This window comes from Sinocyclocheilus grahami, unplaced genomic scaffold (assembly GCF_001515645.1).
Source record: "Sinocyclocheilus grahami isolate Dianchi unplaced genomic scaffold, SAMN03320097.WGS_v1.1 scaffold1028.1, whole genome shotgun sequence".
NCBI lineage: Eukaryota > Metazoa > Chordata > Actinopteri > Cypriniformes > Cyprinidae > Sinocyclocheilus > Sinocyclocheilus grahami.
The window spans coordinates 132,189-144,454 of record NW_015506207.1 but is presented as its reverse complement, the minus strand read 5'-3'; the positions used below and the strand labels follow the sequence as shown (position 1 = coordinate 144,454).

The 12,266-nt window shown below is 36.4% G+C and overlaps 1 long non-coding RNA gene across 1 annotated transcript in view; it reads left to right on the top strand.

Moving 5' to 3' along the window:
- The first annotated feature begins 5,143 nt into the window (after positions 1 to 5,143).
- The window catches only part of LOC107565805 (uncharacterized), a 23,880-nt gene continuing 16,757 nt past the window's right edge, over positions 5,144 to 12,266 (top strand). The window contains exon 1 of the long non-coding RNA XR_001606425.1: positions 5,144 to 5,212. This is a non-coding gene — a long non-coding RNA (uncharacterized lncRNA). The remainder of the gene's footprint in view (positions 5,213 to 12,266) is intronic.

Below are 12,266 nucleotides of genomic sequence, written 5' to 3'. Positions count from 1 at the left end.
TTATTTCAAGGTTGTTGTTAATGCTGTGGTTATTTTAACAGTTTTCTTCATTCATTCGGTTCAACGACATTGTTAAAACACATTTATCATTCAATGGAACTGTGCGTATGCTTTAGACACTTACATTTCTGCTCCGTCCATGCCATAAATGCGCAGCCTTCGACTGCTCAGGTAATGTCGTCGTCGGTATGACCGAGAGCCATTGAAAAACTACAGAAAAGCAAAACTACTTCACTTTAGCATTACTAGCCACAAGTACTAAGGAGAGATCACATCAGCTGCTCAAGACATGTGTCAGTGAGACGAATGGAGCGCGAGTGCAATCCTGTAACAGTCACTGCAGGCGGGAAATAGTGCAGCGCATGAAGGAGAGATGCGAGGCACAAACACTGTTCAAGGTCTCCATTAATTCCTGCTTGTAGTCATTTAATGTGGATATATTTTGAAAGCATTGAATCGCTATAGAGATTGCGATTCATTCGATTCTTAGAGTTTTAAATCGATTACTGTCTGAAATCGACGATTCACGATTCAAAAATCATGTTTCAAGATCGATGCATATGCATCGTCAGGGTTTGTAATCGATTCATCGAGAAAACCAGTGAATCGTTACACCCCAAATAAAATCACACAAATATCACATACAACTGTTCTATGGAGCTTATAATATGTCAAACTATTTGAATTGTGTAAATTTGAATTATTGACAAGTAGGGTTGGGAATCGATTCCAGAATCAGATACGTAAGTTCAGGAATCGGATACTTGTTGTCAAATTAAAATTTCGATTCCGCCTATCGATTCCTATGCGCTTTTTTCTTTCATCTGTGCGGACCGGACCTAGCGATCTGCCAGGCACTGCCGCTGACCTAAAGAGAGCAGCTGTCTGTCATGAATGAAACCGCTTCAGTCTTTTCAGCCACACAGTATCATTATTTCTGTTACAAACATTCAAATCACAGAAGTACTGGGATAAAAGTTTATAGTTCAGATATAAACTGTGTGTACGATTGAAATGGTAGCGATTAAATCACCTTTTGAAAGTAATTTTGACACTTCAAATCAAGATTTATCGATTACATTGTTACACCAGTAGGTGGCGAAAAGGGTCTGTTAAAATGTATTTCTTTAAATCATACAAGAGATTCGTTCAAGAACGCTGATTCATCCAGTAATCCACTAAATTGAGTGAGTCATTTAATCATGTATTCATAAATTACATGTGATTTTGTTTAGTCGTCTAATGTTTTTTCTTCAGAATCATGAGAACCACAACTTACTTTGGGGGGAAAAAACTAAATTTATCCAGAATCATGCAGCTCTATTTTGCACACAAACAGCTCTTAAAGAGTCCAGTTTTTATGTAGCCTGTAAAAAAAAAAAAAAACTTGTAAGAAAATGGTAAATGACTGGCAGCTACGGCTGCCAAACAAAACCCGTAAAATTAAAGTAAAATATCTTAATTGAAATAAAGTGCAAAAACAATAATTTTACAGACATTTTCATTAAAGGTTTTACAGAAAAAAACTTGTTTCAATTATGATATTTTACTTTAATTTAACGGTTTTTGTTTGGCAGCCATAGCTGCCAGTCATTTACCATTTTTTTTACGGAACTTTTTTTACAGTGTAGCCTGTTGATTTGTGTTCATGGTTTTCAGCTCCAATAAATGGTTTGCAAAAAAGAGACACAGGATAAATGTTTGATATCATTATTTAATCACATTGGAATCGAAACTGGGAATCGAAAAGAATCGAAAAGCAGAATCGGAATCGGAATTGATAAAATTCAAATGATACCCAACCCTATTGACAAGTGTCATTTAACAAAACTGAATTTTATGTGGCATTTAACATAGTTCTGAATAAAATTTAAAAAAAATTTAATATTGAACATTTGAGATTTAACACAATTGAATTTTTTATGGCAGTTTTTTTACAGACATGTATTCTCAAACAGCGGATTTTTTGTTCTGAATTGTTAGACTGCAAATATCCAGTTTTTAAAAATACAGCTTCAAGTTTTCAAGATGAAGAAGAAATTCAGAACATCAAATTCAATATTCAAAATTCAAAACGCAGAAATTCAGATCGTAGAGAAAGTAGGTCAGAGGTAATCCACAGGGAAGAGTAGATGATCTCCGAAAAGTCGAACGAAGCATTTACGATGACTTAGGCTAGTTTTTTCATGGCCACAACATATTAACTCGTGGAAACGTGATAATACGTCATGGCCACGAGATATTTATTTTTTGGGAACGTCATATTAACTCGTGGAAACGTGATAAAACGTCGCGGCCACGAGATATTTATTTTTTGGGAACGGCATACTAACTCGTGGAAACGTGATAATACGTGGTGGCCGCGAGATATGTATTTTTTGGGAACGTCATATTAACTCGTGGAAACGTGATAAAACGTCGCGGCCACGAGATATTTATTTTTTGGGAACGGCATACTAACTCGTGGAAACGTGATAATACGTGGTGGCCGCGAGATATGTATTTTTTGGGAACGTCATATTAACTCGTGGAAACGTGATAAAACGTCGCGGCCACGAGATATTTATTTTTTGGGAACGGCATACTAACTCGTGGAAACGTGATAATACGTGGTGGCCGCGAGATATGTATTTTTTGGGAACGTCATATTAACTCGTGGAAACGTGATAAAACGTCGCGGCCACGAGATATTTATTTTTTGGGAACGGCATACTAACTCGTGGAAACGTGATAATACGTGGTGGCCGCGAGATATGTATTTTTTGGGAACGTCATATTAACTCGTGGAAACGTGATAAAACGTCGCGGCCACGAGATATTTATTTTTTGGGAACGGCATACTAACTCGTGGAAACGTGATAATACGTGGTGGCCGCGAGATATGTATTTTTTGGGAACGTCATATTAACTCGTGGAAACGTGATAAAACGTCGCGGCCACGAGATATTTATTTTTTGGGAACGGCATACTAACTCGTGGAAACGTGATAATACGTGGTGGCCGCGAGATATGTATTTTTTGGGAACGTCATATTAACTCGTGGAAACGTGATAAAACGTCGCGGCCACGAGATATTTATTTTTTGGGAACGGCATACTAACTCGTGGAAACGTGATAATACGTGGTGGCCGCGAGATATGTATTTTTTGGGAACGTCATATTAACTCGTGGAAACGTGATAAAACGTCGCGGCCACGAGATATTTATTTTTTGGGAACGGCATACTAACTCGTGGAAACGTGATAATACGTGGTGGCCGCGAGATATGTATTTTTTGGGAACGTCATATTAACTCGTGGAAACGTGATAAAACGTCGCGGCCACGAGATATTTATTTTTTGGGAACGGCATACTAACTCGTGGAAACGTGATAATACGTGGTGGCCGCGAGATATGTATTTTTTGGGAACGTCATATTAACTCGTGGAAACGTGATAAAACGTCGCGGCCACGAGATATTTATTTTTTGGGAACGGCATACTAACTCGTGGAAACGTGATAATACGTGGTGGCCGCGAGATATGTATTTTTTGGGAACGTCATATTAACTCGTGGAAACGTGATAAAACGTCGCGGCCACGAGATATTTATTTTTTGGGAACGGCATACTAACTCGTGGAAACGTGATAATACGTGGTGGCCGCGAGATATGTATTTTTTGGGAACGTCATATTAACTCGTGGAAACGTGATAAAACGTCGCGGCCACGAGATATTTATTTTTTGGGAACGGCATACTAACTCGTGGAAACGTGATAATACGTGGTGGCCGCGAGATATGTATTTTTTGGGAACGTCATATTAACTCGTGGAAACGTGATAAAACGTCGCGGCCACGAGATATTTATTTTTTGGGAACGGCATACTAACTCGTGGAAACGTGATAATACGTGGTGGCCGCGAGATATGTATTTTTTGGGAACGTCATATTAACTCGTGGAAACGTGATAAAACGTCGCGGCCACGAGATATTTATTTTTTGGGAACGGCATACTAACTCGTGGAAACGTGATAATACGTGGTGGCCGCGAGATATGTATTTTTTGGGAACGTCATATTAACTCGTGGAAACGTGATAATACGTCGTGGCCGCGAGATATTTATTTTTTGGGAACGTCATATTAACTCGTGGAAACGTGATAAAACGTCGCGGCCACGAGATATTTATTTTTTGGGAACGTCATACTCATTATTCATTTATCTATTTATATATTTCTCTGTAAAAGATTTTTGATGGATCATCAAATGGGAATTCCATTAGGCTACATTTTAAATGATCATCATGTTTTCCCCACACCGACATGAGCTCAGTGAAATGCTCCATTTGTTGTCAATAATCTGCCTTAGGTTAAAGGCAATAAAAAGATCAAACATGTTTTTATCTCTGAAGTGGAAGTTTGGGTGCATGAGCACTGCTTGCGTACCGCCTCTGCACTGACAGTGAAACCGCCTATACGTCCTGCTATTCACAATTTGAATAGAAGTTTTCATAAACGAGTTTTGTCTACCTCATGTAGTCATAGGCGGAAATCCCGGGGGGGTCGGGGGGGACAGGACCCCCCCTCACTGAGGGTTGTCCCCCCTAAAAATATGATTAAAACCATGCTGTGTATTGTAAATAACAATGTTTTATACTTTAAATAATTTTGTAAGTAGAAATGCATTAAAATGTGTTTTAAGTTTAGAAACATTTTGAGTATCCCCCTCTCTTGCCTCACAGTGCTTTGGTCCCAATGCCTGCTTTCCTCTTTTACATCACCAACACACACACACACACGAGTTCAGTGAGAGAGAGCAAAGCCAATAGTTGTGGAACTCCAGTAAGACTGTCTAGGCTATTTTATTCACTTAAACATCGCATGAAGTGATTATTTTCTCTTTAATACATGATGCCAATATATTTTTCGATGAGTCCACTATGTTAGCAATAATAACGTTACCTGCTTGAGGGAAAGGTTTGCCAGAGTTTTAGACATTTTCCCGCACGAGTTCCAAATCAAATATAGCAGCACAAGAAAAAAATGTAATGTTTCTGGATTCTAGGTTTATGTTGCCCATTTACGTTTGTTTGATTTGTTCGTTATATGCCAGTCAGAATTAAAAAATGATTAGCTGCATTTCCACTGTGCACGCATGATCTAAACGGGCCAGCTGGGGCTACAGCTTACAGCTACGACCTTCGAGGCCACAATCAAACAGCATAAACTGGTACAGTACCACCGCTCCCTATACACAGAGTATGCAGTTTGTGTAGGGCACCAACCAGCATCCCAGTTGCTCAAAAAAAAACAAAAAAAACTTTCGTTCTATATTAATATTAACATATACATAAATAAAAATCTAAACATTAGCATATATATATATTATATATATATTATAAAAATGCATTTTATGATGATTGCAGTAGGCAGTAGGCATCTGCACCCGCGCCCGTGCTCGCTATCACCTCATGTTTGCAGCTGAATATAAATGATCATCATAATTAATGGACAACTAGACTATATCAGGGAAAAGACATCAGCGCAGTCCGGCGCAGAGAAAAGAAAAATAAAAACCTGAGATGAAGCCCGTGCATCACTTTCAGGTAACTACGTTCATAATCCTGTGAAACTTTTTTGACTGTTTTAATGTCGGTAATAATTTCACCACCACCAACAACGCATCTGACTTAATATTATAGTTTCCATGACTTAAAACGTATTATATAAAAACAATGAGGCAATAATGATTGGTTAATTAATAATAATCATATGGTTTCATTGAATAACACTGTTAAATACATAATGTAATACAAAATGAACAATTTGCATTATTACAAATGCCTGCAAAGGGCACCAAAGGCCTGATAATTGCTGTTGCTACACTTACAGCACGATCACATCCTTCTTTAATATTGACCACACATTTCATTCAAATATCCACTTCATTTCTTCAACAAAAACATGTGGACATCACAGCCCTTACCAAAATTAACCATGGTTTTATCGTAGTAAAACTGCTTAATTTTATTTTGTGTGATTTCTGAATGCTTGAGACTATAAAATCAATCAGACAACTGTATTAGTAAAATCATAGCCATATGTGACTGTCTAGCTACAATTGTAATCCAATTTCATTACTATTTATTTACTTTTATATTTTATTAAAGTTCTATTTTGACCCTTTATAGTAGGGTGTTTTTTTTTTGAAGGAGGGGGCACAACAATGCTGTTCTGCTTAGGGCACACATTTGGCCAGCAGCGGCCCTGGACTGGTATTTATGATTATTTCACAGAGAAGAAGACGCACGTATTAAATCACGTCTGCACTGGTTGGTTTGTTATCACATGGCTACTTTAAACAGCTCCATTAAGCCTTTAGCCCCAAAGATCGCACATTTAGAAAGATAATAATAAATTCTCAAATGTTCCCACCTCATTTTTTTACAGAGGATGATTCTATATTACTATATTAATGTTCCACTAAATTATGCAATCATCTGATGAGTTTTGAGCGCTCTCTCTCGTCTTACTGCCATTACACATAGTGGAGAAGAAATGTCATCACAATGATTTTAAATACAAAATAGCAATTTAATGAGTTTCTGTGTTTATTACTATGCCTATGATATAGGACTTAGCCTATCACACAAACAAGAGCCCTTTTTCCCTGAATATCTGCACGATCGCAAATGTACAATAAACAAGAACTTACAGAGTAACTTTCAGACACAAAATTCCAAAAGTCTCCGAACAACAGTGTTTTGTTCCTCAGCGTTACACGGACCAGTAAATGATTCAATCGGTCGTTTGCAAAGTTAAATGAATCAGCTTTTTAAACGAATCGGTTGATTCAGCTCACTCATTAAGACAGTCACTTGCTGCCACCTACTGGCGGTTGTAGTTTAACATTTTAAAAAGTAGCTTATTCATTTTTGCAATCATTTAATATTTCTACATTAGAATGTTATATTTAAAATTAACATTTAGGCACAATCCATCTATGAATTTTGTTGATAGTGATTTCATTTGATTGCTAATAGCCAGCATGTCTTTTTATTCAATTTAATTTATTGATTCAATAAGAACCTGACATAAGAGGACACAGATATGACAATAACTTTTATAATACTAATAAGCCAACATCTCTGGCTTTTTTTTTTTTTGCTCAGTTATTTCAAGATTTTAATTTCTCAAATGAGAGAACACATCCTGTTTATTATATTATAATGAATATTTAATATTACATTTAAACTTTGACAATAGCCTAGACCGTTACTCCATGCAGAGTAAATAATTATTAATAATATTAATAATTAACAACATCATTTAACGTAATAAGACTGGTATGTTACAAATCAAATGAATTCAGTGTTAACAAAACCGATCAAACCGAAACAGAAGCTGTTAAAGATGCATTTAGATGTTAATACAATATTGTATTAAAATGTAAGTCACTTAATATTAACTACTTTTGAACTCTTGTCTGAATCAATGTCAAATGTGCAGTCCTACTGGTTTTCAGGGAAAGCTGCACCCTCTTGCTCATGTCATGTTGCTTAAGACGAGACACTGCAGGTGAATAGAGATTTTTTTATTTATTTAAACATATTAACTTGAAACTTTACCAGTAAATTAAATACGTTATTATTAACTTTTTTTTTGCATTGCAAGTTTTCTGACAAAACAAGTTTTAGATATGCAAATAAGCTAATATCTCATTAAATATGTGCTTATTTACTAGGGCTGGGTATCGATTCAGATGTCCCGATTCGATTCTCGATTTTTTGATTACATTCAGTGAATATAGTTTTAATACAAATGCTATTGATATTTCTAAAAAATGAACAGTAAACATCAGTTTACAAATGGTGAATTAAGAAAAAGAAATTAAGCCACAGGCCTGTATTTTAAACCTATTCTTTTTTTGTATGGGTCCTTTTTTAAACAATAATAGGCTCTATAAAATGTTCTTAATTTTTCTGGTAATCAGATGAAGGCATAAAACATTAATTTAATTTATCCTAATCAAATGAAAATTAAACCCTTTTATTTTTTGGCAAACAAAGTGCTGCACAACAGAGGTGTACGGTTAAAATTAAAAAGAAAACCGATGTGATTATTCCTTTAAAAATAAAGATTTATTAATATTTATTAGCAGTAGTAGCATTGAGTCTTCAGACTGCTAAATAGTAATATATTCTGACAGTTTAACGTTAAACTAAACTTTTATTTTGACGGGTTGCCGTGAAGAACTTGCAGCTGCTGTGTATGTGATATGACGGTAGTTTTCTCAAATGAAACGGTAAATGCTAATGAAGTGACTCTCAGAGCAGCTGGAGATGACATTCGTGTTCATATCATCATATAGTGAGACGGCAGAAGCTGAAAACACCGCGAGCGTCATCCGCGCTTTAGTATGCGTGTAGTAAACAAAACCGCGCCATTCATTCATTCATTGCGGAAATCATGGTGCCTTATGCGTGATATCAAATTCTTCCGCAGGTTTATAGTATTACTATAGCACTTCACCTGAGCATTGCGAATCACGCGTATTGCTTTGTTCTTGGTTCTTGTCAACAGTATCTCCGCCATGATAAGCGCTGAATGAATGACAGGCTTTCTGTTGTAACATCGCGCAAGAGGGTGACATCTAGTGGAGAAGACTAATGATAAGATCCACATTAATCAGATCTCGTTTTAAATGTGTGCTGAAATAAATTTAAACGTTTTAAACGTCATTTAAAAAAACGATTAATCGAAAAATCTATTTTTTTTGCCCAGCCCTATTATTTACATATATTTAACAAAACAAAAATCTAGAATATAGAATCACTGAAAATAGTTATACTTGTAATCTTTATTTCATTTTAACAACAAATTAGTGTTACAAAGTTTTACAGAACAGATTTCGGATATCTTTTTTTTATTTAAAAATATTAAAATACTATGAACACGTATTAAAATGCGATTATCGCCATACTTTTAACCAAAAAAATGGTATGTAAATCAGTTAAAAAAATCATTGTGCTAATAAATTCCTCTGTAATAACCTTCAGAATATAACTAAGGATGAACATGGAAAGTATGGCTTAGGTAAGTGCTACACGTTGACATTTTTGGTTCAAAATGTTGAAAAAAACTCATTTTGCATAATTTCATATTTACAGATTAAAGATTACACCTTTTTTTGTAACAGTAACTCATTTATAATTTCCCCCAAAATTATACAACACAAATGAATATATATATAGACTGTCTATAATACAAATCACACAAGGAAGTCACACACAGAGACAAATCGAGGAGAAGTGTAGCAGAAAGAGGATATGAGTAAGATGTGGAGAGAGGAGGCCCCAACTTAGTCTGCCATGCCTGCCCCTCATATGTTAGCCCTTCTTTAAGATCTTGCTTGTGTCTTTTGACCTTTTTGTCTTTGTCACAGTTCTTTATTTTATATTTTGCACAAGCAGAGGTCACAGAATCTGCTTTTACTATCCAAATCTTGTCTGCACTTTTGATTGCACTAACTGTGACCTCTGTGGTCTCAAGCCACAATCTGTCCGTTACAGATAACATGGCAGAAGCACCTTCAGTGAATGTTGAAATAGCCAAACTGGCTGCTGCCTCCACTCTGTTTTCACCAATAAATACAGTTTTGGGACACCTTGACCAAATGACAGAATTTAAGCATTCATTTGCATTTTGGGTGCCCCCATGTTGCATGTTCTGCAGTGGGCTATCGCTGGACATCCTATGATATAATGGAATGAGCTTTTTGCCAACCTCTTTTGTCAGAGAGCAGCCTGCGTGCTCATTGTGATTGTGTGGTGTCACACCATTTTCCTCTGCTTTCCTGTACCAGCACCATGAGGGTTTGCATCTGTTACGCAGGGGATTCTCATCAGTTGACATTGAGTGTAGGAGGCTAGCCCAAATAGCAGTTCTCATTTGTTCTACATTGCCCTGATTATTAAGTATTGCCCCTCTATAATAATTTTGCAAGCTTTTACTCATTGGAGCTGTGAGCTTGCCTGCTCCTTTCCCACCCAACTTACCCTGTGCAAGTTTTCGTATACATTTGTGTGCATGGTTGATACATTCCAGTTTTGTTATTTCATGTCCTGGATAAGGATTCAGTGCAACAACCTCCCTAAATGCAGTACTGTCTCCATCAGAAAGCATCTGAGTGTAGCGCAGCTGATGCCGGCTTATGGATCTCCCCCACATTCACTAAACTGATTCCTGCTCCATGGCTTTACTGGAACCATCAGAGAAGGTCTTTGTACAGTCATCGTGCTTTTCTTTCCATGTGTTGTACTCTTCGTTTGTGATGTTTTTTTCCTCTCTCTCTTATCATTTTCCTTTAGTGCACATGCATGACAGTAAGATGATAAAACGTCAAAGTCTATCACAAGCCCTGTAATAAGGTCTATGCACACACCAATGCCATAGTGTGAGGTAAAGCCCCTTTTCTACCAAGTGCCATCAAAAGTCACTTATGTTGATGACAGCATCTGTCAGAATTTCTGCCACATCTGGGTCAATGTCTGCATAAGCCTGTCTGACCTGCTAGTGACTCCAAGCCTTGCTCTATCTCTGCCACTAAAACAAAAAGCATAGTTTATCAAAATGCTTTTCGAGCAATCAAAATTAATTTGTACAAGCACTAAAATATAGACTGTTAAAAATGTACTGTAATTTTACAGGAAATTCCTGGTAACTAAATGCCGTAAATTGTGCCGTTAAATAACAGTAATTTACTGACATAAATTTACAGTTAATTTACAGCTCTTCATTTTTACAGTATGATACTGTTATACTACCATGGAAATTAACTCTGCTCCAATTGCTTCAAACAGTTAGAGTTTAAAATACTAGTATGCATACAGTGTTAGTAATGTGAACTCATTTCACTGAGAAGGAATATTTCATAGTTTAAAACTACAAACACTTTAAATAACTAAAAACATGTATTTTACTCAAGTCGTTGCAGTTCATCATCAGCTATAGCACACATACATGTGTTGAAGTATTCAACAAAAAGATCATGGCTGCTTAGGCAACTCCACAGTTACTGCCTTTAAATAAAGCAGCAGAACATCAGTGTTTAAGGCTCATCATTGACTGAAGCACAAGCTCTACTCTCCAGCGCAATGGTGACCTACAAAACTACATTAAACTAACAGACCTCTCTTGTGCAAAAACACAATAATACAGTTCAGTTCAATATTTACTCTCCTTATCAGTTCATGACTTTGCATAACTGTTTTCTGTGGACCTTCACTAATATTTCAGTAAAAATAACTTTTTTCCTTTGGTTAATCTGACTAAGTTTTACAGTAAATTGCTGTTATTTCCTGGACTTAACAGGAATTTACTGGCAACCATGTTTTTTTGCTGTAAATTAATTACAGTTTATTACTGTTAAATTACATTTCATGCAGTTTTTTTCCCATCTTACATCTTTAAAGCAAATAGTGCATACACTTGTAGCTGTTATGTATCCAAGTGGGCTCCCCCAAAGTCCACGGTATAGTTCGAACACTGGGTGGGACCATTTAATCAGTCACTTAATTAACTCCTTAACTTTAACTCTTTGAGGACTTGGACAAGCAGCATCATTGAAGAAAAGAGGAACGCCTGGGCCCATATTTATCAGGCCTCTAAAAATTAGTGATGGGAAACCCGAGGCTTTATGAACAATTTGAGGCTTTCGTTAAATTGTGCCAGAAAAAGGTTCATTACTCGAAGCTTTTAACACAATGTGCATTGGTAACATCTGGTGGTCAGACTAGTTTTCTCCACCATATCTATCAAATCAAAGGCTGCTTGATGTCATTTCCAAGAGGTCCTGGCTGCAGCCTGCAGCACGATGACGTAGCTGGACTATATCCACTACGTAGTGCATATTTTACGCACGTGCGCTGTAGTAGGTCTCGAATAATTTCATATTTTTATTTACATTTTATCATTTTGCAGATGCTTTTATCCACAGCGACTTAGTCTAACGACTTGGTCTAAGTGAAGTCTAACGCAGTACATGTAGCGTTTTTGACCTACATTACAGTACAATGTAAAAACTTTAATGTCTAAATTCATCCGCGATGTTTTCATCTATACCGGCAACTTCAAAGCTTTATTTAATTATTAATTTTTTGAATAGCCCGCATTTCATATGTTATCGCCAGGATGCACATCAATGCTGTATCTATTATTATAAGGATACAACAAGCACTGTAACATGACTGATATGCAGACGTTGCACTGTAAATAGCTAATTATTAAG